The sequence below is a fragment of the Manacus candei genome, unplaced genomic scaffold (genome assembly GCF_025592945.1).
Source record: "Manacus candei isolate 608988 ecotype Guabito, Panama unplaced genomic scaffold, ASM2559294v1 h1tg000015l, whole genome shotgun sequence".
NCBI lineage: Eukaryota > Metazoa > Chordata > Aves > Passeriformes > Pipridae > Manacus > Manacus candei.
Genome location: NW_026138063.1, coordinates 17,826,305 through 17,852,166, shown reverse-complemented (window position 1 = coordinate 17,852,166; position 25,862 = coordinate 17,826,305). Strand labels below are relative to the sequence as shown.

Genomic DNA, 25,862 nt, shown 5'->3' with positions numbered 1-25,862 from the left:
GGTGCTGAAGTTTGGAGCAGAGATTCCTAGGTCCCAGATATAGTTAATGGAGAGAGCAAGTGGCTCCCCAGTGTGACTCAGTCTGCATCACCCTGCACAGCTGCCTCTCTCCCCACTGACTAAGGACAGCCAGGCTTCTGACTGAGGCACTCGGTGGGAATCTGTCATCCTGCAGGGCAGCCAGAGGGCAGACCTTTTCCACGTGTAGTACGTAGATTTCTCATGACTGCTTAGACCATGACACTCCTTTTGCTTGCTTTGGCCAGGCCAGGTATGCATTTTCCTTTAGCATTTTTTGGCTAACTTATTTATTAACACGAGGTGGTCAAAGAGTCTCCTCAGTGCCACGTTAGGTTAAAGCACCAGCAAGCACTGTCTGTCAGCATTTCACATCCCCATTGTGTGGTATTGTGGTTAATGTTGCAATGAAAGGCCAGTCCCTTGCTATGCAATTTTAATCACAAAAGGATATAATTCAGTACTACTACTACTCTGGAAGTTAAGCATGTCATGTTTCCATACTGTAGTATTAATGTGAAGGAAAAAATAACACAGACCAAGATTGTCAGCTTATAAATTGGTTTGGCTCCATGGGATTGATATGAATAAGCTGCAGATCTGACACACAGTGCTACAGCCTATATCAGCTAAAATGTAGCAGTGACGTGACATTTAGGGTTTGTCATTGTTTGGACAACCCAGGCCCTGTCTCTGAATCACTGAGATGCTATGTCTTGTAAAGAACTTATTGTGTGCAAAGAAAAATGTTTTTACTCCTTTTAGCAGACATATGATACTCATATATAGTATAAGTAGCAAGAATGCAGAAGGTTTAATAATTTTGGCTCATATGCAGTGTTTACTTCAAAGCCTTTTGCAGGTAATTCCAACCAGGCAATGTGAGGAACAGGACAGTAATAAAAGACTGATAGAGAAAAAGCCATATACATACACAGGATGGAATAAGTTTGTAAAGAAAAGTGCTTGCTATTTAATATTTCGATTATTTTTCCTCTCCTACTTTCATCTGAACTCAAATTACATCCAATAATGTTTTAAAGAACCACTAGCCATTCTGCATTGACTTGGAGGTGGTTTTGGCAGGAACTTTATTTTTTACTTTAGCTCAGAAAAAAGTGGGTGATTTTCCTCTTGTGCTTCTGCTGTTATTGATAAATAATCCAGAATGCTGATCTGTACCTTGAGAAGCTCAGTAATCAGGGAATTTTTAAAAAGTAATGACTCACCCAAACCTTCAAACTAAAGATCAGCTATGAATCACCTAGACTCTCCTAATTGCCTCATTTTAGGATTAAGACTTTCATCTGCTCTAAATCTAGTTACCGTGGAAAAATGATGAAGAAGACTTGCATATACATGTACTTTCTTCAGTGATACCTGACTTTTAGCTCTAGGGGGAAAAACCAGTCTGATAATAGGTTCATAATTCTGATATAATGTTATCAAAATATGCAACTTCAAAAAAAAAAATCTTGAAATATGTAGCTTTGCAGGAGACTTATTACATCTGCTCTGTTTCAACTGGGGAGAGGTCTTTTTATAAGCAGGAAAAAAAAGAAATCATGCAGAGATGGAAAACTATTTATCCAGCCAAAGAGTGTGCAGATATAGAACAGTCATCTAAATCTTCCACACCATTGTAAAAGATTATCACTTAATTGTTTCTAGTTTTAAGAAAATCGTAAGGAGAAGTTCTTGGGTTATAGGAAGTCAAAATAAGGGCACTTTTTCAAAATAAATAAGATTTTCACATGAGAATCACGGTTGCTTCCAACTCAGCCCAAATCCTCTTTAAGCTTTCAAAGGATCATTGTAGTTTCCATGTATTCTGTTTGTTGTTTAATCTTGTGTAATGTGCAAGTAAATTACTTCACTGCAAGTTTGTGTTTATGCAACTGAAGTTAGGCTGCTTTATTTGTTGAGGGTTATGATTATAATTCATTCAACTACTGACAAGAAGGCAGATTGCTGTGTGCCATTCACAATGTGCTGGTACATTGGAAGGCAGAAAGAAAACCAAATGATCAGGGTGAAACTGTCTGGGTGTTACTGGGTGTTAACATTTCCACAGGGAAGAGCACTTAGTGTCTACTGCATAGTTCTTTATTGTTGAAAGGATAGGAATCTTGTCCAAATAAAGTTTAATACTGCATCATACAACCTATGTAAAAAAAGTCTGAAGGCAGTCTTGAAATGAAAATTGGATTGAAGAGGTGGTGTTACTACTTTCTACTCCCTATTTTGGGTATTTCTGAGGGGAGGATTAGGGTTATGGGTTAGTTCTTGGGGTTTTTTTATAGGAGAGCAAAATCTCTAATGAATTCAAAGCCAAAGCCGCAGTCACCCTCACCTCACATTAAGTGGTGAAACTGGAAAAACTAATCTGAAAATAAATAACTGTAAAGTCAGAAATATCACTGTAGCAATCTGTGTATGAATGGCGGGTGAAGGCCTTCATGTCCCATTTTTGCCTCAAGGCCAATTACCTTTGTTGGGTTGCCAGAATGGCTCACACCTGAGGGACCTGGGGTGCATCAGGAGGGGCTGGGAGTGTGTGTGTGCCACACAGGAGGCAGAGTGCTGGAGCCAGCCCAGCCAGCCCTGTGTGACCCTGCACGTGTAACTGAGACTACTAAAGGTGCAGGTCTGTGTCCCTGAATATGTGAAACTGTTCACTGACCTCCAGGAATTTGTTCCTGTTTCAAAGGCAAAGAAAAAATGGGGTTCCAGTGGAGAAACCCAAAACGCCCCACTGCTCACATTGAGGAGCAGATACTGGTGGATATCCAGTCCCTACTCCCATGTTAAAAGATTCTGAGACATCCCTTGGGTGCCTGGAATTTTTTACCAGTACTGGCTTTGGCTGGCGAGGGTAACATAGCAAGCACAGAATCTGTAACTTGGATATCTCCCACCTTCTCCTGCTGCTTGTTGCTTAACTTTATGCCATTTTTCTTATGTCTCTTTTATTTTTCAGCCAAGCAATTCAGAACTGCCATCATCTTCTAAAAGTTCTGTGCCACCCTGGTAACTGTATGTTTATTTGTACATCCATTTTTCTTCCTCCGCTTCCACCCTTTAGCTTCACAGTGTCATTTGAGGACTCTAATCTCTTCCAAACCCCTGTAGGAGTGTCTGGAGTTTGGTAGTGCTTTTCTCTTTCATGTACTTTAAAAAGAAGTTTAATCACAAGACAGGTTCCCTCTGAAGACACTATATATGACAGAAATTTCTTTAATAGTGGTGTTCTTTTTCTATTTTCTTTCTGCACTTGAAGCTCAGGTTTCCTCCTGAATCAGAAAGGGTTTGAAATTGGGTTCAAGTTGTCTGTAGGTGACGGAAAGGAAGTGGGCTTGTTTTGATGCCCATTCCTGATACAAAGGGGTAAGTTTCTTCTGTTCTCAAGATTTGCTATATAGCTTTATATAATACTTGTTAGTCAAAAAAAAAAAAATATGACAAATCATCTTTAGAAGTACTTTGGAGAGAGCTTTAACAGTGCCTGGATTACAGGTTTTTCTGTGGGCAAAATATACAGTAGAAATTCATTCACTTAAGCTGAAGAATTAAAGGAACTTGAACAAACTCTCCAGGGGTCAGTCCTTTTAAAGTGCTCCTTTCTCTGAGAGGCCTTTAGTTGAAAAACACCCAGTATTTTTTATGTTGCTCAGGGTCTTCTTTCCATTGAGTTGCATCAAGAAATTTTAAGCCCATTTGCTGTACTCTGTGCTCCCTTCTCGCCTGGGAACCCTTCTCTGGAGCCTGGCTGAGTTCAGAGATTACCAGTGCTACCAGTACTCAGCTTTGCTTAAACTGTTTATCTTTTTCTCCATTTCAGATGTGTGATGACTTCTAGTGTGGGGTTTAGAGTGAGTCCAAGGACGCTTTGCTGGGTAGGTATGAGCAAAGTAGGCTGTAGTGACACCATGACAGACTGACTGACCTTTGTATCCAGACTGTGTGTGGCAGGGGATGCAGCAGAACAACCCCGCATTATGGGTTCAGGCCTCAGTTCCTGCCAAGGTACACCTGACAGCATCAGTTGGGGAGCAGGAGTGGCTTTTTGTCTCTGTTATGACCCCAGCTTATTCCACTATTTGAGAAGATTTTAAATCTCTTAAAAATTACCCTTCGGTTGAGGACACTGGGGAGATGACCAAATCTAACTAGTTTGTGCCCTTTATTGTGGTATAGTAACAAAAAAAGGCTAAAATGTAAATGTTAGCTTTTTTAGTAGATTTTATTTGTTAGCTTGCATGTGACTCCATAATTGCAACTAAACCTGATGTGAGAGGTTTCTAGTTGTCAGTAATTTTTCTAAAATTAAAAAAAAATTAATTATTTCTGATAAATTCAGACATATTCAGAATATACAGCATCTCATTCACCAAACCTGCCATATTTTACACTATTATTTTTGTCCCTTTTGCCTTCAGTGCACAAACATTCACTGCAGTGATAATGATATCCTACAACCACGACAACGGCAAAGTTCCTGTCAGTCTTCTTTGCAGCATTTTACCACTTTGGTAAGTACTGTATTTCTCCTTTGCAGCACTTCACAAGTTTCTTGTCTTTGCTTTTAACAGAGGTAGTTGTTTTTCTCTCTGCAGAAGCTCTGCTTCATCAGCTGTGCATTCTGCTGAAGCTCGTCTCACCAAGTTCTTGGAAATGTCTTCCTTGTCAGAGGTCTCTGCTTTGCTCTTTGACACAATAATCTTTAAAGCATAATGCTCTCACAGGAGTATTTCATGAATTTAAGCCTCAAATGATATGAGATTGGCATGAGAGAGTGGAGCCTCTAAAGCTGTGTGAATGAGAAATGCCTTTCCGACCTATCTGGAATCATGTCAATTGGCATCATCTTCTCTTGCTGTTTAACTTCATAAATATGATAACTATGCATCAAATTTTGTGTAAATAGCTGCACAGATTGGTATTACAGTACTTTTTAAAAAAAAAAATCCAGTAGCATGTAAATGATCTATGATGACACTGCACTTCTGCTTTGGTGGTCTTGGAGAAACCTTTTGTGGTGAAGTAGTAACTTCTCCAGACACTGGTGAACTGTGTGCACAGACCTGTCTGACTGAGGTTTTGCTGCATCAGGTGAAACCAGGCCTGTGGTACTTAGCTTAGGGACTGAAATTGGGCTTCTAGGGGAAGAGTCTTTCTTGAGATAAAACACAATGCACGTCATCCTGTCAGTCAAGACCTCTTGCTTGTTTGCTTTCATCTTGTAGCTAAATTCAGTTATAGAAGTTGCCTACTTAAACCCCTTCTGCTGTTCAATTAGTTGCTGTATCTTCCTCACACTTATTCTTAAACCATAATTCTGTGCTTTCTTCAACAGCTGCCATGCTTCAGTGCAGACTAACTTCTTTTGCTCAGTGAGGAGTATGAGTGTGATTATGCTTTTTATGAACACAGTCACTTGCAAACTGCTTTAAGTTCTATGGGGATAAAAGACTACATAAATCTCTGATGATGGTTATTATGACTATGCTAACAAGAGCTGGCTGAGGAACAAGAAATTCTGTCTTGCAACAGCCTCTAAGGTTTGAAATTCTCCATTGGAACGAGATCAAACCTTTTACTGTCTGTGAAGTAAAGCTGTTGAAACATCCATTTTCAGATTCCCAATGTCAGACTTTTTTTTTTTTTTTAATTTGGGATCTTTATGACTTCATTTGAGATCCCAGATACCTACCCTAACTACACTGAAAATGTTGTTAAATAACATATGATTTTATGAAAAATATTTTGTCAAAACCATTGGACTATAACATTAATTTCCAGAGTTTCCATTTGGAGGAGAAAATAACACCATGTATTCTTATGCTCTGCTTTGGCAAATGTGAACTTACTGTATTTCTTTATTTTTAGGGTTTTGAAACAGATCTTCCTGGAGATTAGTAAGCAATTGAGAAGAGGGTGCATTTTGGGTGCCTGCCTTAAAAGAGAGATAGTATGTGACCAGTTTGAATGTCACTCTGCCTTGGCTTTGTGCACTGCTTGCTTTCCCCAGTCACTCATGTGGCATTTGCCAGTCTTCAGTAACCAGAGAAAACAGGTCTTTAAAACACATGGGAAGAACTATCAGATAACACCAACATGCAAAATGCACTGTGTTGAAATGGAATTATTAGGCCACTTCTGGTGACAGTGAAGAGTAGATAACTAGGTGTCTTAAAAATAGATTTTCCTTCCATTCCTTCAAAAAGGGATGTATGAAAGATGTCAAGGGTCTTTTAACAACTGGATCCTTCAGATGTGATAAGAAAACAGAGCAGCTCAAGCAATGCTCAGGTGAGGTGTTAGAAAGGAATGGAAATTTATTGGTAAATAATTTTGCCACTGTTTAACAGGCTTGAATCCAGCTTTCATTCTGTGTGTGTCCTTAAACTTGGCAGAGACACTGTTTCCAAATCTTAGTGTGTTTCAAGTAGGCTTTTTTTGTTGTTGTTGTTGTTATTTTTTTTCCCCCCACAAAAGAGCTAACTACACACAAATAAAAGGTGGGCAGAGGAAATGAAATCTGGCTGTACACTGTCCGTATTTCGGAATGTAAAGTTCCTATCATCTGGGACTTGCCCACTATGATTTTTTTCTCCATGCTCATAAGTACAGTTTTGAAAAATGGATGCATTCCTTCTGTCTGGTAGAGACTGGGCAGTATTGTAGATGGTTAGTGCTGAAAAAAATCTGTTCACAGAATTAAAAGAGAGACTTCTGCATGCCTCCAGGTTATGATTCTCTTGGTTCTGCTTATTTAGGACCTATTTCCCCTCCTCTTCAACTTTCTCATCTGAAGAATTCGTCGTATTGATTAATTTCCAAATATCTCTTTTTTGTTTGTTTTTGTCATCTAAAATTTCAGATTCTTGCCAGCTCCTAACAAGCAAAAATATCAAGTAGGGATTGTCTGAGTTCAAGCTCTCTTATATCTTTTCTGGATGAGGAATATTTTCAGCGCTGTTAATCTTTTCCACCAGCCCTTTTTTGGAAACATGGAGGGCAGAGATAATGGTGAAGTGAGGAGGGCCAATAAACTTCTTTGAATATTTGTAATATAGTGATGTGGTAATATCTGGGATGTGTCCATGTGGTCTGGTTGTTTGATGTTGAGCACTCCTGTGTGTTTCAAAGCTGCAGCTAAAAATTCCCAGGAGCAAGAGCACAAAGAAAGTGACTGGAGTGGAAGGGACAGCTTGAATGACCAGAAGTACCCTTTTGAATTTTTTCTCCCCAGTTCTTGTTGTGTTTCTTTCTTTCAATTCTTTCTTTTCTCTTTAGGACACCAAGCCCCACAGAACAGGTGGAGTGGCAGCAATATTCACAAAATTAATAAGGAAAAAGATATGGAGATTTGGATGGAGTTTTGGGTTTGGATGTTTGGGGTTTGTTGTTGTTTTATTGTGTTTTTTTTCTTTTTGTAACAACTAGTTTAAGCATTTCTTGTAACTAGTATTATCTAGTGCTCCTCCTCAGACAGGAGTGTTTTGTTTGTTTTAGCTTGATGGCTAAATCCTTTAAGCCTCCCAGAAGTTTACTCTTGCATTTCAAAGAGCTCTGTGAATACAGAGTGAAGACAAATATAAATATGCAGAGTGAACAGTCACCCTAGCATTACTTGCTTGTTACTTACTTACTGTGCATTTGCCTGTGATGATTTGAGTGCCTTTATCTTAGTTCATTTCTGTAGTCTCGGTCTTGCTGTTCTTGGCCTTATGCTCATTATTGACATTCCCATGTTCCCTCTGGTCATTTTTTCAGCATTTCTTCACTTCCAAACATTGTAAATCTTGCTCTTCTGCTTAATGTTGCTCTCAGTTTGTGTAGCAGCTTGAACCCTCTTAAAGTTTTGTTCTGAAAACATGTAGTTCCTGTTTAAGGACTAAATTGAAGCTTTTCCTGAGAGACCTAGAGCAGGATGGTATCACAGGTGTACGTCCTTTGAAGCCCAAGAGGTGGCTGTGTTGCTCTCAGGGCACTAATGGGGCTTTCCATCTCTCACCAGCTACCTAGATTCATAAAACATGATGATTTAATCACCTTGGGCTCTCCTCTGCTGTCAGGTGTGGATGTTCTGACCAGACGGGCAGGCACCTCTGATCAGACTAGAGAAATACAACTTGTTGTGTCTCACAGTCCCACTGTGTCCTGCTGTTCCTTCTCTCTCTTTGCTGCCTTCTCTCAGTTCAGATCCAGGACCCAGCTCTACTCAAGTCCTTTTGTGTTTTTTCTGTCATTGACTGAGAGAGGGAAACATTAGGAAGGCATCAGACCCTTGCGGGTTGTGTAGATGATAAAATGTAATGACTTTTTGCAAAGCGAAAAGCAATTGCATGGTTAGGCCATAAATCTAGTAAACTAATATGGTCATGTTAGTTAAAAAACTGCAGAGATTGTCTCTGCTGCCACTAAAAGCTCTGTTAACATGTCACTGTCACTGAAGTGACAATATGGCCGTGCAAAATCAATGATATTTAAAGTAGCTACACTACATAGGAAGCTAAGTCCAGAGATGCTGTTTTCATGACTTTAACATTCCCAAATTAACCCCTAAGCACTTCCCTCATGTAAGTGCAGCGTCCAGAATAAGATGCAAGTTGACACTGCTTTGAGATCTTTTCCTAAATTTTCCCAAAGCTTTTTTGTTTCCTAAATCCCTTTGCATTTAGTCCCCCAGGAGTCAATGAAGATACCTACACTACTTTGGTAAGCCAGAGAGCAGGTGGTTGTCTCACAGCATCCTCAAGGCCTTTTCACTGTGCAGCTGGCCTGATGATGCTTCTAGACTGCATGCCACATCCTGAGCCCACATCCAGCCCTCTCACCTTTCCCACAGTCCAGGCTTAGATAACAGGTTTTGTGGCTTCTGGAAAGCCAACTTGTCTGTCCTTCACCAGCCAGATGAATATGGCACAGTGGTGGATTCATATGAAGGACATGGGGCCATATCCAGGCTCAGTATGTCCGAACCAGATGTAGCCTGTGGTCTGTGTTGTATCAGTGTGGTCTTGGGGCAGCACACAGAGACATATTAATCTGCAACCATCCTCCTCACCACTGGTGTTCTGAGATGCATGGCTGGAACCCATACTGGAAGTGTGGTAAGAATACAGCCAGTGGGACTAGAAGCATGAGTGAATGTAACTCAGTTGGCTTGTAGGGTTTGCAGATTGACTCCCCTTGGGTTAATCACTCATCAGCCAGAAATCAAGCGAACGTTGTTCCCTGAAATGCACTGTGAAAACAGTAACAAAAAAAAAAAATATTAAACAATCATTATTACAAGGAAAATAAACACAGAAATAAATCATTACAGATCGAACAGCGGTAAGTTACAAGGACATGTTATTGTTGTTTTTTTATAGTTCCCACTGAGCTAAGAGAAGAAATTAAGAAGAAAAAAACACAATGATGTTGAAATCAAATTGCAGCTTTCAAAAGAATGTGATTAGAATATTTGTTTATCCACCCACCTCAAACACTTCTTCTCTTGGGGACACAAATATTGCAATCATAAGAACAATTTTAATTTACGTGGGAAATACATCTTCATTTTGTCCTACTTATAACTTGATGAAGGGAGATGAGACCCAGTGCTAGCAAGTACCTTTATGGGAATCTTCTCTTGATAGATCTGGGGGAGAAGAACTGTGTGATCTGTAGGAAATTGCACTTCTTCTGCCAGCAGTGGTGTTGTAGGTGTATAGTAAATCCTTATGGCTGTATTCAACATGTATGATCGAAATCTTTGGAGTTGCTTGTTCACATGAAATGAGTGGGATTCTGTCAGTGTTCAACAGCTGTGATGAAGTGGTCCATTTAGGGAAGGTATTCACTCATATCAGTTGTCTTGATTTTTCATGTGCTTCCGTTAAAGAACTCTAACATAACACTTTTAAGTCAGATGGAGACAATAAAGTCAACTGACGTCATCCTTCTGTTTTACTCAACATCATTTAGAAGTAATATGAATAAAAATACCACTGCATTTTTTTGCAACTTTTTTCATTATAAAATGTGCATTCATCAAAACCATTTTTAATGAAAAATGAGACAAACAATGGAATGACAGCTGGAATAAAGGAATGAAGGGCCTAAATGTGGAACCAGAATCAATTTTTCTCAAGATTCTAGTTTGGTTTAGTTTGTGACATTTTCTTTGGGTTGGCATGGAAATTAATATAATAAATCTGTTTTAAAATGTCAAGTTGGGAAAAAGTATTCCTGGTCAGCAATAAATCACCACTGCACAAGTACTTTAGATCCTATTGGAAAGTTGGCTGAGCTCTTCTGAGAACACACTATATGAATTCAGGACTTTACCTTTCTCTGTAGGTGTTTACCACAGGATTAGCTATAGTCTAGTATTGAAAGATGCCTGTTGAGATGAACACAGGCTGTGTCGTTCCCATTTTCTTGGAGAAAAGGTTTTGATTAACCCTGATCTTTGCATGTATCTTACCAGAGGTTGGTCTCTGGGTTTGGCAAATACTTGGTCTTCAAAATCTACCCTGTTTGTGAATAGCAAAAGCCAGTGATTAGATTTCTCCAGTAGAAGATCAGGTTCATGAAAAGTTGACATTAGTTAATGTGATCCACTTCAATGAACACAGAAGTACTCCCTTGTCTTACTTCAAATTGAGACAAATTTTTATTTTAGGTATTGAATTTGTATGTGGGGCAGTACAGTCATGTATGCAAAGGAGTTCTTGTTTTGGATCTCACCACTTCCCTGGTACACCCAGCTTGCCTTGCACTATTTACAGCTTGAAATGCTATTTATTTCTTGAACTGTAGTCTCAGAAAAATATATTACATATCGATCCAGTTCACACAGAAATCAAGGACGAGTCTCCTCTGTATTAATGCTTTTTGCTTTAACTGCTGAGGAGTATAAGAAAAAACTTTAAAGACTTGTGTTTGAGTGCAAAGACAGTTCCCTGAATGACTGCTAGCAGAAAATTTATACAGTGTCATTTTACTTCCACTATGCCCAAATCTGTATTACCCATTTCTGTTTGAGAGCAATACAGTCATATTACAAATACTGTATGAGTACACTTGTAAGGGCATGTGAGCACTGGGCTTAACACCAGGGAGATCTATATTGAGATTTTTGAGGTATTGGAAGTACCTCACGCTTCATCTTGAGGTTTAGGTTCATGTTATAGGTGTAAGCTTTGGTAGAGTGTCTGCTTACTGTATGCATCTGCATTTTGATTGTAAAGACAAGGAATATTGCCCTGAGCAGAATCTGGTCTTAGTTACTTGGCTTAAAGAAATGCAAGGTTCTCTAGCAATGACTAGTTCTCTTCTTGCACTTTCCTCCAGTTATTATTTTGAAATTTCTGGATTTAGCAAACTCTGACAAAATTTTCCCAGGTGTCAGAGACCACGTGTTTAAAAAAGCAAAGATTATCTTTTTATTTCGTCATGCATTCAGCTTTCCAATATAAGCAGTGCCCCTGTCACTGAAAACCAGGAAATAAACTCTCTAACCAATTTGCTAGGTTAGAAATCTGACATTATTAGCAATTCTGGATGTATGGGGGTTACTCCTCAAAACATTCATGAGCAGCAACCTAACAGACCAGGTTATAGTCAATAAATTGATACATATTCATCACATGTCTATTACATATTCATTAGCTTTCCTGAATACATTAATATGTGCTCATTATTTTAGTGAATTTATTTGAATATGAGTAGGGGTGCTTTGAGGGTCTTTGGTGGTCATTTGGGAACATCTCATTCCCCAGAATTCCTTATTATGGTCTTGGATCTTCTGATGAATCTTCTTTCCCTGAGAGTATCTCAAATATGTGTTCAAGTCATGATGCACCTCTCTAATCATTCTCTACTCTGGCACTCTATCTTTGTTCTCAAAACTAAGACATCTACTAGGACAGATTAATCACTGATATAAATAAATAAGGAAGCATTAGCTTGAACAAGAGTTATTAGTCACAGATCCAGGCAGTTAACACAAGGCCACACTAATCTCTGGCATTTGTACTAAGCACTATATGATATAAAACTAAGCATTAACCACAAATATAGGGGCGATATACTATAGTGCTAAGGTTAAAAGAATTTGCCATTATATTTCCCCTCTGAGTCTATACAAGACTCATTCTTAAAGAAATGTAGCTTGCTCCATAACACCCCATTTAACATCATAATTTTGCTGGTAAACAGAAGTGTCAGATGGAAATTTTAACTTTTCCATTTCTTTTTTCAGTCTCTGAAAAAAAAATTCATATTTTTCACTGGGGGTGGTGTCTTATTAAATCTTCCTGTTCTTTAGTGACCTTTTGTGCCATAAGTTCTTTCTGTGGCAATGGAGATGGATTTCCTGGTGTTACTGAGGGACATCTAAGAGCCCCTCTTGGTTGAAAGCAAGCAGCGACATCATGGGAACAGGCAGTGTCGGGAGGATGGAAATTTTCCAGATGTATTAGACTTCCTTTCGAGGTCTGGTGAGTTTAGCAGCCAAATCTGCAAGTTTTCAAGCTGAAGTCTGGATTGTCTCTCTACTGGGTAGGAAACCATCTTCCCCTGCTCCTGCCATATGATGAGACATGCAGGCTTAGCTGTGTGCCCTGGAGCTCCCCCACAAGTTATGGGCTCAGCACCCAAGGCATGGAGTAGTATTGATGGTGTGTTGCTGGGGAGGGGGACACACAGCTAAATCACTGTGTGCTTGGTTCATCCTGGTTAGAGGTGGCAGTAGGGAGATAAAGGAACAGTTTTCCAGACTGTAACAGTCTGCTGAAAAATGAGTGGGCAGAGTGAGAGATGGTGGGTTTGAATTGCATCAGGCAGGTGGCAATTTAAGTTTGATGTTGGGAAACCTTTTGGGTGGCTGGAATAGCAAAGCACTGGATTCTTACCCTGCATCATTTCCACATCTGACCTTTTTGCCATTTGTGACAAACAGGGCATTTGCAGCTCTCTGTGACATGACCTCTAAAGGTTACTTCAGACCCTATTTTGAATTATTCTAGTCTTGCAACCTGCAATATCTGTAGATTGTCACTGGCTATTACAGTGTACATGAAAGCATTATGCTATTCACTGCTCGAGAACAAGCTTGTGCTTTCTCTCTGAAGTTCATGAATTTAATTCTGCTCTTTCCTGTTGATATTGGCAAGTATCTGTCAGAGAGAGTACCCTGTGTGTTTTCATTGTGGCCATCTGTCCTGGTATTAGCAAAATGATTGCATAATCCAAACAACAGAATCCTTTGAGAGAGGAAGAAAAAGAAAGATACACACAAGTCATGTGGCTGACATGCACCACAGTGATGCAAATAATTGTGGAATTAGAAATAATAATAATGTATTAGATTTCTCAGTGGAAAAATGCTTGATCTTCTAAGGAACAATTAAAAGTACAATATGCAATAAAAGCACCCAACTGTGCCTCAGGCTCCATAGCATTTATAAAACAAAGTCATCTTGGTGCATTTTAAAACTGAGAAACATAATTAACATGCTCTCTTGACAAGGACAGGAGACATTCTTTTCTCGTTTGAGTGACTTTCCTATCTGCCCTCTCTCTGCTGAGCACACAGGGAGGGCAGGGGCAAGTCCTGCTCTACACCAAGAGGTCAGTGTGGCTTGTGACTCCTCATTCCTCTTATTTCTGCACCATGTTCAAAGCAGCATCTGTAAGCATTGATACTAAGTGTTCTCTGTTTAGAGTGACACAGATCAGAAGTTTGGTTTATTTGTTGGAATTATTGAGTGGATGAGTCCTACATGTTGCTTGAAAGAAGTTTTAACAGGATAGAGATTCTCAGCTGACACTGAATCTAGTTCATGTGTTGGGAGAAGATCGAGACCCACAAGTAAAAGTACAGCTGGTCTGGAAAATCTATTCTAAAGCAAAACCTGCAGGCATTCTCTGTTCTGCTATGATGAAAAATTCCATACAAGTTAATTCATGAAGTAGCTTCAGGATGCTTTGCTTTCTTACCTGAGCCTTAGTTGTGTGAGTCTTCTGAGACCACCCTGGAACTACAGGTGGGGTACAACTGTGAGCAGCTTTGTGAAAACCCCAGAATTAAAATAAATCTGTGAGTTTGACTGGGAAAAACACTTATGGTGGTGATGCTTGTGTCATTTTTCATGTTAAGAAAGAGAAAAATTCTGAAGTTTTTTTGCAGTGAAGGATGCAAAAAGGTCAGTTTTATTCTAGAATCCCTTGACAAAGCCGCTGTGATTTGGTGTGTGTTATCCCATTTTTAGAGTAATAGACAGGTCTCCTTTACACTAACAACATATTGGCAAAAAAAATTTGTATTAAGGTAGGATGATTTCACATTGACTAATTTTCTCATATGCAGAATGATGATCTCTTATTGTTTAAAAAGGAAATTTTGATGGTAGTAATGATTCTTTTCATTAACTGTAGGTGATAAAATTTTTAAAAACTTGAATATTGAAAAAATTCCATATAATTTTCTTCACCTTTTTCTTTTCTTTTTTTTTTTTTTTTTTTTTTTACTAGGTCTATTTAGGCTTTTATCCTATAATTAATTATATGAATGCCAAACTATTTGGTTATGGTGATATTTATAGCACAAATAATTTACTATCTTTGGTAACAAGTGGTTTGGTTTTTTTTCAGATGGTTTGTCTAATTCTGCTTCTTTTAACTTGGTAATGGATGGGAGAAGATCAGCCTATTGGCAGAGGCAGAGAAAAAGCACTTTCGGTAACTGCTGCCTTTGATGTTCATATTCCATGTTCTAAGAAGAGCACACAAAGACTATACCTTTGTGCTTCCAGTAATTTACAATAACCAACATAAGGTTCTGTATGCTGGCAAGCAAAATGTAATTTATTTTACTCTCTCTGAGAAAGACTTTCAATGTATGATGTGTTATGGTTACTGGATAAGAGGATCAGTGGTTGGTGTGATTTATATATACTCTCACTAACGTTTTGCCATTTTTTTCCCATATATGGGAACTGTGAGGATAAAGAGGGAAGATTTGAAAACTAAAGAATATACTTTTGATCTCCAGGGAAACGTGCTTTCAGATAAAAGACTCTTTGCTGCCCCTTTTTACCAACACAAGTGAGACTGGCAAAAAATGACTGTTCCCAGAGAAGATGCGTGGATCCCACGGCTGCAAACATTATTATATCTTGAGATGATACATTGTGTTAACTTTGGTTCTCTGTGAAACAGCAGGGTAATATGCTCTTTGCTTTCCTTTTTAGCTAGAGCTGGCTCTTGAGGCAAAAGTCAGCTCTTGCTGTGTGTAGCGTTGCTGTGAGGGTCCTGTCAAGAAGCCAGCAGCTCCATGTTGCTCCACTATTGGCATGGGAGAGGGTGGGCAGGACAACCTCTTGCCATTTTCTGCCTTCTCTTCAAGGTATTCTGCAGAGGTTTGGCAGGAGGAATGCACAATGCCAGGGACAGGAAGACAGTGGTGGCAGGGTTTCTGCACCAGACTTCTCCAGTCTTGGTTAATCTAAAATGACTTTCTGTAAGCCTCAAAGTTCTTTACCATGCTGCTGTTATTGTTGTAATGGTGAGAATAATCCCAATGGTAAGAAGCCTTTGTGGAAAAATAGAAGAGTTTGGTTCCTTCATCTTTTTTGCCATAAAATCAAGGAAAAATTACAACAGACTGTTGAATCCCAGCTAAAATTTTTTCACTGGGAGCTATTCCAATGAAGAACACAATAATTTGTAACCAGATAGATTGTCTCTCAAGTCTATCCAGCTTGAACTTGGATAGCTCAGGAGAGCAAATGGAAAACCACCGTGCTACAAATGCTACACAAGTTTTGCCCTTTGAAATTGCAGAAGTCCTTGTGCAAACAAAAAATAAGTACAGTGAAACTGAGTTCAATAAAGACAAGCTGTAGGAGGGGTTGTGCCTGGAGCAGGACTCCATAGCTTTACACAGCACACTTTATTAACAACCAAGAGAGCACAACCAAGACTTTTTTAATGAATGCCTGATGCCACAGAAGGGCAGTGAGGAACATTGCTCAGAGCATTGCTTGTATGAAGACTTGCACTTCTTTCTCTCCCTTCCCTGCACTCCTTAATAACTAGGGGCAGAAACACATATTATGTTATTGTGAAGGAAAATTAAACCAGGCTCTGACTTGGAGGAAATCTTGCAGAGGAGCCAGAAGGACTGCCTTTTCTTTGCTTGTGTTGATGGATTCAAGAGTTTCTCTGAGGTAAAGGCCATATTGAGGGGAGGATGGTGGGAACCTTGTGTGGTTCTGAGCATGGCAGTGCATTGTGCTGGACACAAATCTAGAGCTTGCTTAGTGCAAAGGAAGCTTGCACCATGTTGTGCTTCAGAAATGGGAACACCAGCCTGTCCTCTCATCTCCCCACACTCAGCACAGGATCAAAGCTTGCCTTTAAAAGCAGGGCTGTAACACAGCTCTTGTTGCTGACATTTCTGCTTTCGCTGTTTGCTTCTGGCATTCATTCCCTTGGGCTGAAAGGCTGAGAAGTACAATATGTATTTTAACAGTCTGGATTTTTTTTTCTTTTCACCAAAGTAAGCCAGGAAATGGGTGGCTTCTCTGTGTCCTCTTATGGACTCATGGGTTGGTTCTCTTTTGTGTTGTGGTGATTGTATTTCTTCCTACATTGGTTATCAGGACTGCATTTTGGCTTTATTCGCACAGTGCACATTTGTCATTGGTTTCAGTGACATAAATATATGGTAACAAGAATGAGGTCCTTCGATGTGAAGGAAGAGGTGATGACTTACAGTAATGATTTCATCTTTAGCAGACTGGGCTTCAGGGGTGAGTCTTTACCAGAGTAAGTGAATAAATGTGATGAATAAATGGAGCACTTGTGCAATCAAAATATCCTCACATTCTTTCAGTGGGATTTAACCTTTCAGGACCAGTTTAGCATATGCTGAAGTGATGCTGATCTGTCAGCTTGATTTACAGCCCAAGAATCTGCTGTCCTCAGCACTAGAAAAGAGATACTGGTCATATGTTGCTGCTGACCTTGTCATCTCTCTCAGAAGTTAACTGTGAGACTGAGAGTGATGTATTTCTCTCTGCCCTTAAAAGTCAAATGGCTATAAGATGACTTTAATATTTTTTTTCTTACATTTCTGAATGTAGATAAAAGCCTGAAACTTTGACCTCAGTGTACACAAGAGATCTGAAATTACAAAGCATAAAGCAATGCCCACAAGTATTTTATTTCATCTCTTTTACCTGGTTCTTTGTCTTTTTTGGGAAGTGGAATTTATGTGGGACATTTTTCAGTATTTGAGGTTGACAACACTGCATTTTACAGATCCCTGGAGTAATTACCCTGTTCCTCTTACAGGTATTTGTTGAGCTATGAAATACTTGGTGTGGATAATTGTTATGGAAGCAGAACTGGACAGTTAATGTGTTATTGCTTTGAGCTCTTTGGCAGCTTGAGTAGGCATTACTGCATAGGTTATATTTGACTCACATTTTGAAGGTTACCTTCACATCTTATGAGCACTGGAGACCTTTCCTCCCCTGATTTTGTTTTATAGAAGGCTTTAAAAGAACCAAACCAACCAACAAACCAAAACCACTCCAGAAATTCAAAGTTGAAGTGAGGTTTTTGGTTATGGTCTTTTTATTTTTTTTTTCCTGAAGGAATCCTTCTCTTACAAAGAAACTGATCTCAATATGTAATAAATTTAGTATACTACTGAACAAAAGCAGGTAGCATGCCAAAATAACCTGGGTTTTTCAGTCAGAGATCTGTCAATATGGACTGATGACCTCACATCCCCTCCTTTGACATGCCTTGGAAAAACAGAAATATTAAACTGTCTGCAAATTTAACAATAGCCTTTTTAACTTGAGACTGTGCACTTCAAATCCAGCACACTGGCTCTCTTTTCTGATGCTCACGTTTCATGGCAATAACTGCTTTTTTAACATCAGTAGAGGGCAAGATGAAGGGAGGAGCAAGCCTTTCAGCAGCAGGGTGTGCTGCTGCATTGAGTTGTGTGATCTTTGGGTTGTTTGCTCTTGTGAGCAAGTAGATCAGCTTTGCTGATGGACTGAGGATTGCCCTGGCTGACATCTGTGTGCTTCCTGGGCGAGCCATTTGGAAAGTGTGGCCGTGCAGAACATCCTGAAGTCGAATCTTTGCATCCAGATGACAGATGGTAAAACAGCTAATTGGGTTTGCTGCTGCTGTTGTACTTATTCCATTAGATAGGTGAAATCAGTCCCAAGGACTTGCTTGTCCTCCACTACTTGTTTGTTCCAAGGCAAAATGAGCCATCAGAAAAACTCTTTTGCCAGTATGGCTCAGCCTGTACTCTGGGTTTTTACTGACAGAGCTCTGTACCAGGGCAAAACAATTTCTATAAGGGGTACCAGTAGCATAGGAAAAGTATCACAGCCTGCAGAAGAGAAGTGTATGAATTCATAACAGTGAAAGAAGTATCTCCTATGTGTCAATAAGGTCCTGTCATGTGCAGAGCTGGTCATTGACTGCTTTAATTTGAAATCAGAAGTTGTCTGTTATGATGTCAATATGGGAACTGGTTGAGCATTCCACAAATATATTTCTGAGAGGAAATGACATGGGTGATGTGTATTGGAAACAAAACTCAGAGTATCTTTTGAAATGTTTGCAGGTTTATTTATCTAAAGGGAAACAAAATAGATCAGGAAATATCTTAGCTCTTCTATGTCCCTTTCTACTTCTTAAGGGATAGGAATAATAATAACATTATTCACAGGAAAATCTGAAATGCAGATATTAAAAATAATAATAAGCACTATTTAAAATGTCTGAAGGATTTTTCAATGAGTTTGATTGAGTATTTTCCTGGTTGAGTTATTTTTTTCCTTTCCTGAGGTGACTGGAGCACAAACCCTCTTGTGCAGACTCTGTCCCTTCCAGGCACCTGTGCGGTTGAACACTTTGAGTTTGTCACCCCTGAGTCCACAGCAGTGACACTTCAGTCCTGGGTGCTTCCCTGTGTGTTGCAGTGCTGATGTAGTGCTTGGCTTCCCTGCAAATCAGCCATCCAAGGGCCTCCCAGACACACAGGCAGCTCAGGGTGAGCAGGGAAAGCTGAGTTACACAGATCCTTCTTCCTCAGTGTCCACACAAGAGCAAGCAGCCTCGGAATGCCAGGAAGCTTGAGCCCCACTTCAACCTGTGGATCCACATCCTCTCAATTGCTCTTCACATCTGGAGCCAGTCAGGGCTTATACACAGCTGTGGGGTGATACCTGCACCAAAAGGACAGAGGTGCCCATGGTGCAGATGTGAGGTTGACAAGAGCCAGGACAGGATTACAGACATTTGTTTTCTTTTTTTCTGCTCAAGTTAAGGAGCTGTGGCTCTGAACTCTTGAAATAATTGGTGGTGTTGTATGAAAAGGCCTTTTGCACAGAGTGATTCTTTGGAATAAGAACTTGTTTCCAACATTATGTACTAGGTTTTCTTTGACTGTTGTTACTGGCTGTCCTAATCATTGCTTCTAAGAGCAGCCAGCCAAGGCCTTGCCCAGGTTTTCTCCCAGAGTTACCACAGGTGAAGAACCCCAAGGGAAGCAACTGTGTGTTTAAAAATGACATCAATGTGAAGGAGAGCATCACCCCTCATTTAAATTGTCTTCTGTCTATCGAGTTCTTCACCAGCTGGGGGAATGAACAGTATGTTTTATGCTGAACGCTGAGAGATCGAGTGTGGCTCAAAGCCATGACCTCTCCAGCTATCTATTTTTTCAAAGGCTCTTTCTTTTCCCTGATGTCATTAGTGTTGCTATGGAGTTTCACAGTGCTCCACTTGGAGACTGTTCATACAGTTACTTACACACACACTTAAATGACTTAATAAAATGTATACAAACTTTTATTGAGATGATCTATGATTTATTGATTGTCTGCAGTCTGCTTGGTAAAATATAAACATTGGGGAAGACTTGGTCTCTGTCACTTGAGAGTTATAATCAGATTCAGCAGAACAAATCAGACCAAAATGTAGGCTGCAACAGCTTTGGCTTAAAAAAACACCAACAAAATAAAAAATGAAACCATCTTGGTCTGATGATTTAGTAGGATTTGAGTGATGGAAAATGGAATGTGTACTTCAGGCAGAGTCAGTACATGCTAGTGTTGGGTTTTTTTTGTTTCTGTGTCAGGTTTGAGAAGAGGGAAGAGCAGTATTCCCTTTAGCTGACTGCTCTACATGTGCTTGGGTCACTTTACTTTGGTTTAACAAGTCATAATGCAGCAAGTTGCCTGTGAACCTTTACTTAGTTCACAGCAAGCCAATTTAAGCTACAGTAAAAGATGTTAAAACTATTGTCTCTAATCAAAAGCATGCTCACAGGCAGCTACTAGGTCTCAGCTGGTACCCAGTGATTTCTGATTTATGAATCTGAACTTTGGCCTTCATCTGCAGTTCTGTTGGGATCGGTCTCTGCTTAAGAGATTTGCCAGCACAGCTATGCTAACAGAACAGTCCTTGTGTAGACTCATCTTTTACTGAAGGAAAAGTGCATTTGCTAATAAAGTTTACCAGTTCTGTTGAGTGAAATAAACCATGCCAGCAAAAAGACTTTAAAAGTCTGTACTTTTGAGCTTTGTCTGCCAAAGAAATGTCAGTTATACCTAATTAGTTTACCTAAACAAGCAAGGGCTCGGACTGGAGAGCTGGCCTTATTTTCCTTTAGATTCTTGTAATTGTTCCACTTGACATTGAACCTGTGAATGGAAAACAGTGAAGATGGGAACACTGACAGAGTGTGCACCCCAGTCCTGCCATCCATAGTGTTTCAGCAAATTAGGCATCCTTCTGTACTGATTTTTTTTTTACCTCCAAGTAACTCCATTGATTTCCAGAGGGTTTCTCACATGAAGAAATCTTCATCAGATTTTAACCTAAAACTGCACTACCAGTGAGAAAACAGAGCTCAGGTTTGGTTTTGGCTACATTAAAGGCAAATACCTTTCACATGTAAGGAATGCTGTGATATAATGTGATTTTGTCCATCATATGTGCTGATGATATATTTGAGCACTTAACCAAAACCTTGTAAGATATCATTCATAATGATACAGATCTTTAAGCTTAGATTATAGATCTTTAGGCCATTAAATATTACATATAATGTAGTGAGGAGGTCAATGCTGTGTTCTGTGATGTCTAACTTCAGTGCTTTCTGTAGTGCCTATTACAGCTCATCAAGCCTAGAACAAAGACTAACTGGGGATCCATTTATTAAATTTATTATTGTTCTGATCCCAGTTACCTTCTTTATAGTCTGAGTGCTGCAGAATCCCTCAAAGATGTCACAAATGCCAGGAAGCTCTGACACTGATAACTTGCCTAGAGCACGTAATAGATTATAAGGAAAGACTGTCTGCCTAGGTGTGGCTCCAGTCATGCTGCCATGAGGATGGAGCAGCACAACAAAGCCTTTTGGGAAATCTTTGTCATGTTCTTGTGCTACACAGGCTATACATCCTATACAGTGAGGCAAAGTCTGCTTTTGCTCACACCCAGGTGGCTTGGCTGCCTTCACAAGAAGCCGAATTGTAAAGCCAGTGTGTGTTTAGAGAAGTGAGAGCTGAGTGTGCCCAAGGAAGCACCAGCTTTGCAGCCTGGGATGTACCAAACCTAAAAACACCCTTGAAGTTTTCTAGTGTTGTTAATAAGAGCAGGTAAGGTTATAAATACTGTGTTGCCTGTCTGCTGTGATGTTGTGCTGTGTTTACTCTGGGCTCACATTTTGCTCCTGTTCTCAGATCTCTCCAATGACAAGCTATGAGTATATTTACTGCTCAGGAGAAGTTTAGAAAAGCTTGTCACAAATTCTGGCCCTCCATGCTGTGGTACAGGTTCAGGTGGAAGAGAAGGCTAAAGCCTGGCATCACACCCTGCTCTGCCTTTCGCTCTGATGATGAATATTAAGTAATTCCTTCCATGGTGAATTATACAGTATCTGCTTAAAATACTAATATGTATATCTATGACTAAACAATAATGTTAAGTATAGATTTATTAATTTAATATACCAAGATGGTGCACTTGTAATAGGACTGGTTTATTTAATTGCTAGCATTAACCTCAGGTTTAAAGCTAGCACAAAAATGTGGCAATCAGAGTCTGAAAAGTAAGAATACATTTCCATGCACTCTGCTTTTCCCTGCATTAACAAATGTGCTTGTGCTCTGACAGAGGTTTCAGGCCAGGAGAACAGAACTGGAGAAGGGAAAGCAATTTCCAAGCATGGACCCTCAGTGGTACTCTAAGGTAGGGAGATACCTGTCTGCTGAAGGTACCACAGACAGGAAGGACTTGTACCAACTCCTTTCATTAGTATTATGGCATATTCCATGCTGTCTGTCTGAAATATAACGGGGCAATATGAACTAGTGGGGCTGCTGAGATCTCCTGGGAACAGATTGTTCATGATTATTATGACCCATCCCACTTCTCGTTGGTCTGGGAGTTGTGTGACTATGATTTTCCTCCTGAGTGGTTTCAAAGTCTGACTGAGCTGAGCTGTTAGAAAGCTGGATGAGTGGGAGGGGTGCAGAGAAAACATGAATGGCTTGTGTGGATTTCTGGTGTTTGTTTGAGAAATATCCTTTTAAAAGTAACCAAAGATGAACCCAGATCCTTAAATCTGATCTCTATCCTGGGCTTCAAAAAAAATCTGCAGTTGGTTTGGGCTCCTGCAAATCTCAGCTAATTGCAGTGGTGACAGTATGCTGAAAGTTGCATCCTACCACCTGCTGTCTTGGTCCACAGAGGCAATGAAGGCTGTAATGCTCTCATTAACTCTCTCTTACTCTCTTTTCTTTCCATTTGTGTTTTAAATTAAGTAGTGGTCTGGCTTTTAGTCAGCTGAAACAAAGGATTCCCCATGCTGGTAAAATAAAAAAGCCTTTTCATAGTCACAGAATAAAAGGGAAGGGCTGAGAAGAAATGGGTCACAGCTAGGGATGTACAGCCCCTGGAACTCCCACCCCTCAATGAGACTCACACTGAGCTTCCCAGCTGAGCAGTGTAATGTGTGGAGCTCTGTTTGCGTTTTGTTTGATGTCCTCTTCATTTCCTGTTTGTTAAGTGATCTGAAAGTAAAACAACCAGCCGACCAACCAAGGAAAAAAAAAATCCTTTCACAATTCTAAACGGGGCCCAGCTGTGTAAGCTGGGCTGCACAGGCGCTGACTGAGATTGCCAAAAGGGCCCATGTGTCTCTTATCCTCCACTCAGAGGGCGCTCAGCCCTTGCAGAGTGATTGCTCTCTCCTTCATCTCACTGTCTGCCCTCTTTTGAAAACACCTCTAGCAAGGCACTCAGATTCATTAACTCCTGAGCACAGTCTCTTTTGCCTGTCAAGGTCTGTCAGAACTAATGCCACTGGGGGTAAGAGAGGGTACTGGAAGCACAGATGGGAATGTCACATCAGTCATCTGTACAAGTGTAATATCAGCGGTCGAAGGAAAAGGACTTGCGGGAAAGATTTCCCAAAGCACCTTTTGATATTAGTACTGGAGGGTAAATGATCTTCAGGGACGTGACCTGACTGCAGTCGCAGTGTGACTTGCAGTGGGTGTGTTATAGCCATAATAAATTGCACAGAGTGTGTCAGTTGTGACCTGTGAATGACGCAAAAAAACCCAATCCAAAACTTCAGGACCTTGCCAGGTGCTACAGGAATACAAGTTATAAAAGGTGTTGTCTTGAAAGTATTTGCTTTGCTTGGGAGGAGAGAAAAAAGTAGGAAGAGAAACTTGAACAAGAGGAATCTATGTGCACTGCTGCAACCAATATGAGAGTTAGACTACAAAGAAACAGGTCCCTGCAGACAAGAGGTAGGTAAATAACCATGCACCTCAGCTCAAGTAGAAATGAAACTACTTAATTCCAAATAAAATCTATTACTGCCTGAACCTGGAGCATGTTGACAAAGGCTTCAGTCTTTTCAACAGGCTCAGTAGTACTGAGTGAAGAGGGGGGAAATAATCCCAAGCACCTCTGTGCATACGAACTTTTTTTCGAAGAAAGCAGCAGGAGAAATTCATTGAATTGATCTTTCTCAGCATAACTTTATGAAGGGCAGCATAGGTAAGGCAAAATATGTTTTTCTTTCTGAAGGAGAAATGTCACCCTCTCACCTACTATTCATAATCTCCTGAGTACTTGATTGCTGTGTCTATAGAGTTTGAACACACAGAATCATTTCCAAACTGATCCTCTTCAGTGACTTCTATAAAGTCACTTCATTTTTTGCTTCACCTTTGCCATCTGCAGGAGATTTTCTGATGGAAAACAGTGTTTAAGAGATATTTTCTGCATTTCCTTGCAAAAGCTGTTCCAGGCAGGAGACAGTGTTGTCCCTTCCTGACCCTCAGCTCAGAGGCAGGGTGTAGGATGGAGCTCAGGCACATGCAGTGGCCCCAAAGGTGAGTGGGGGACACCTCTTGCTGGGGGGACACTGGGTCACTGAGGGCCTAGCTGCTTCTCCTGGGCTGGCAGATTCTCAGAGAATCTGCATGGAGAACCCTGGAGGGAGCTTTGAGCTCCCTGCATGCTTTTAATGGAGGGAGAAGGGACAGAGGGGAGCTGGAGCAGGCTCTGCAGGCTGTTTGGGGGCTAGTTGGTGGGGAAAGGAGAGGAAGCTGAAGGCAACCACTGCCTGTGGGAGAGATGTCAGCCAGGGCAATACTGTCTTGGCACGTGCAGTTTTGGCTTGGAGAAGTGTGCAGGCATGTGCTTATTTCCTGCTGTCTTTTCCAAGTACCATCCTTAAGCCTTTTCTCAAGGCTAGGATAACTACACATTTGCAGTTTCTTAAGGTTGAGGGGACTGAGCCACCTCCACCTCCATCCCAGCAGGGATTCACCAGATCCTCATGGAGAACCTGGCAGAGGATGTGGCCCTGGGTGCAGCTGGGAGGCTCTGACTGGGTAGATGTGGGCAGGCATGCAGGACACGTCCAGCTGGGGGACAGCCTTGCAGGCAGCTCCGCTGGGGTCTCTTCTCCACCCCACCCTCCATGCAGGTGAGCATCTGTGCCATCAGTGTGCAGGACAGTGTGTGTGGAGCTGTACAGGGGCAGGGGACTGGCCCTGGCAGCCAGTGCCTGCAGAACAAGAAGAATCACACAGGAATATCTCTCCTATGCTTCTCCCAGGCTCCCATCGCTCATGACTCAGGGAATTCTGGCATTTCTACTGTTTTCTCTGTGTGCAGTGACCTAGGATTGAGCATCCATTGATTGCTGACCCCACTGAACGTGATTACTGGTTAGAATACAGAGACTTGATCCTGTGACTCAGCCCCTGGATTGTACATTCTCTTTCCTTAATTCCCATAGGAAACCAACATAATGGCAGTGGAAGGTTACTTGTATTTAATTCTTCCCAAAGCTTGCTTAAAAAGCTGCTTAAAAACATGCCTCGTGTTGTTCATGCATTCTCACTCTTAGCGGTGCCCATAAGCTTAGGCAAGGTATTTTTTTTTTGTTTTTTTTAGCAGATACCGTACCTGTCTGCATTTTCAACTTCCACACATCTTTCTCAGAATCTTTCAAAATAGTACAGCTCTAGCATTGGATGTTTGGGAGTGTTTCTTGCCTTCCTCCCCCTCCTCATTTTTTATTTAAAATCTTAAACTAATTCCAGGAAATCCAGATGAGATGAAAGCTTTCAGATCTAATATTCTAGATGCAAATCTTATTAAATTCCAAACCTCAAACCAAGCAACACTGAACACTGGGAATAAAACTGAAATGAAGACGATCAATCACTCTCAAGTCAGTTTAGCAGCTCATACAGACACATTCTCTG

At 40.5% G+C, this 25,862-nt stretch overlaps 1 long non-coding RNA gene across 8 annotated transcripts in view; it reads left to right on the top strand.

Annotated features, from left to right (window-relative positions):
* Window positions 1–25,862, top strand: part of LOC127468378 (uncharacterized) — a 102,257-nt gene that overhangs the window by 5,061 nt on the left and 71,334 nt on the right. For 7 of the 8 annotated variants that reach the window (XR_007903545.1, XR_007903547.1, XR_007903546.1 and 4 more), the window contains exons 2-3: window positions 3,860–3,914; window positions 4,458–4,550. This is a non-coding gene — a long non-coding RNA (uncharacterized LOC127468378). Of the gene's footprint in view, window positions 1–3,859; window positions 3,915–4,457; window positions 4,551–22,239; window positions 22,315–25,862 lie in introns of all 8 variants that reach the window. The other variant, XR_007903544.1, reaches the window with a different exon arrangement.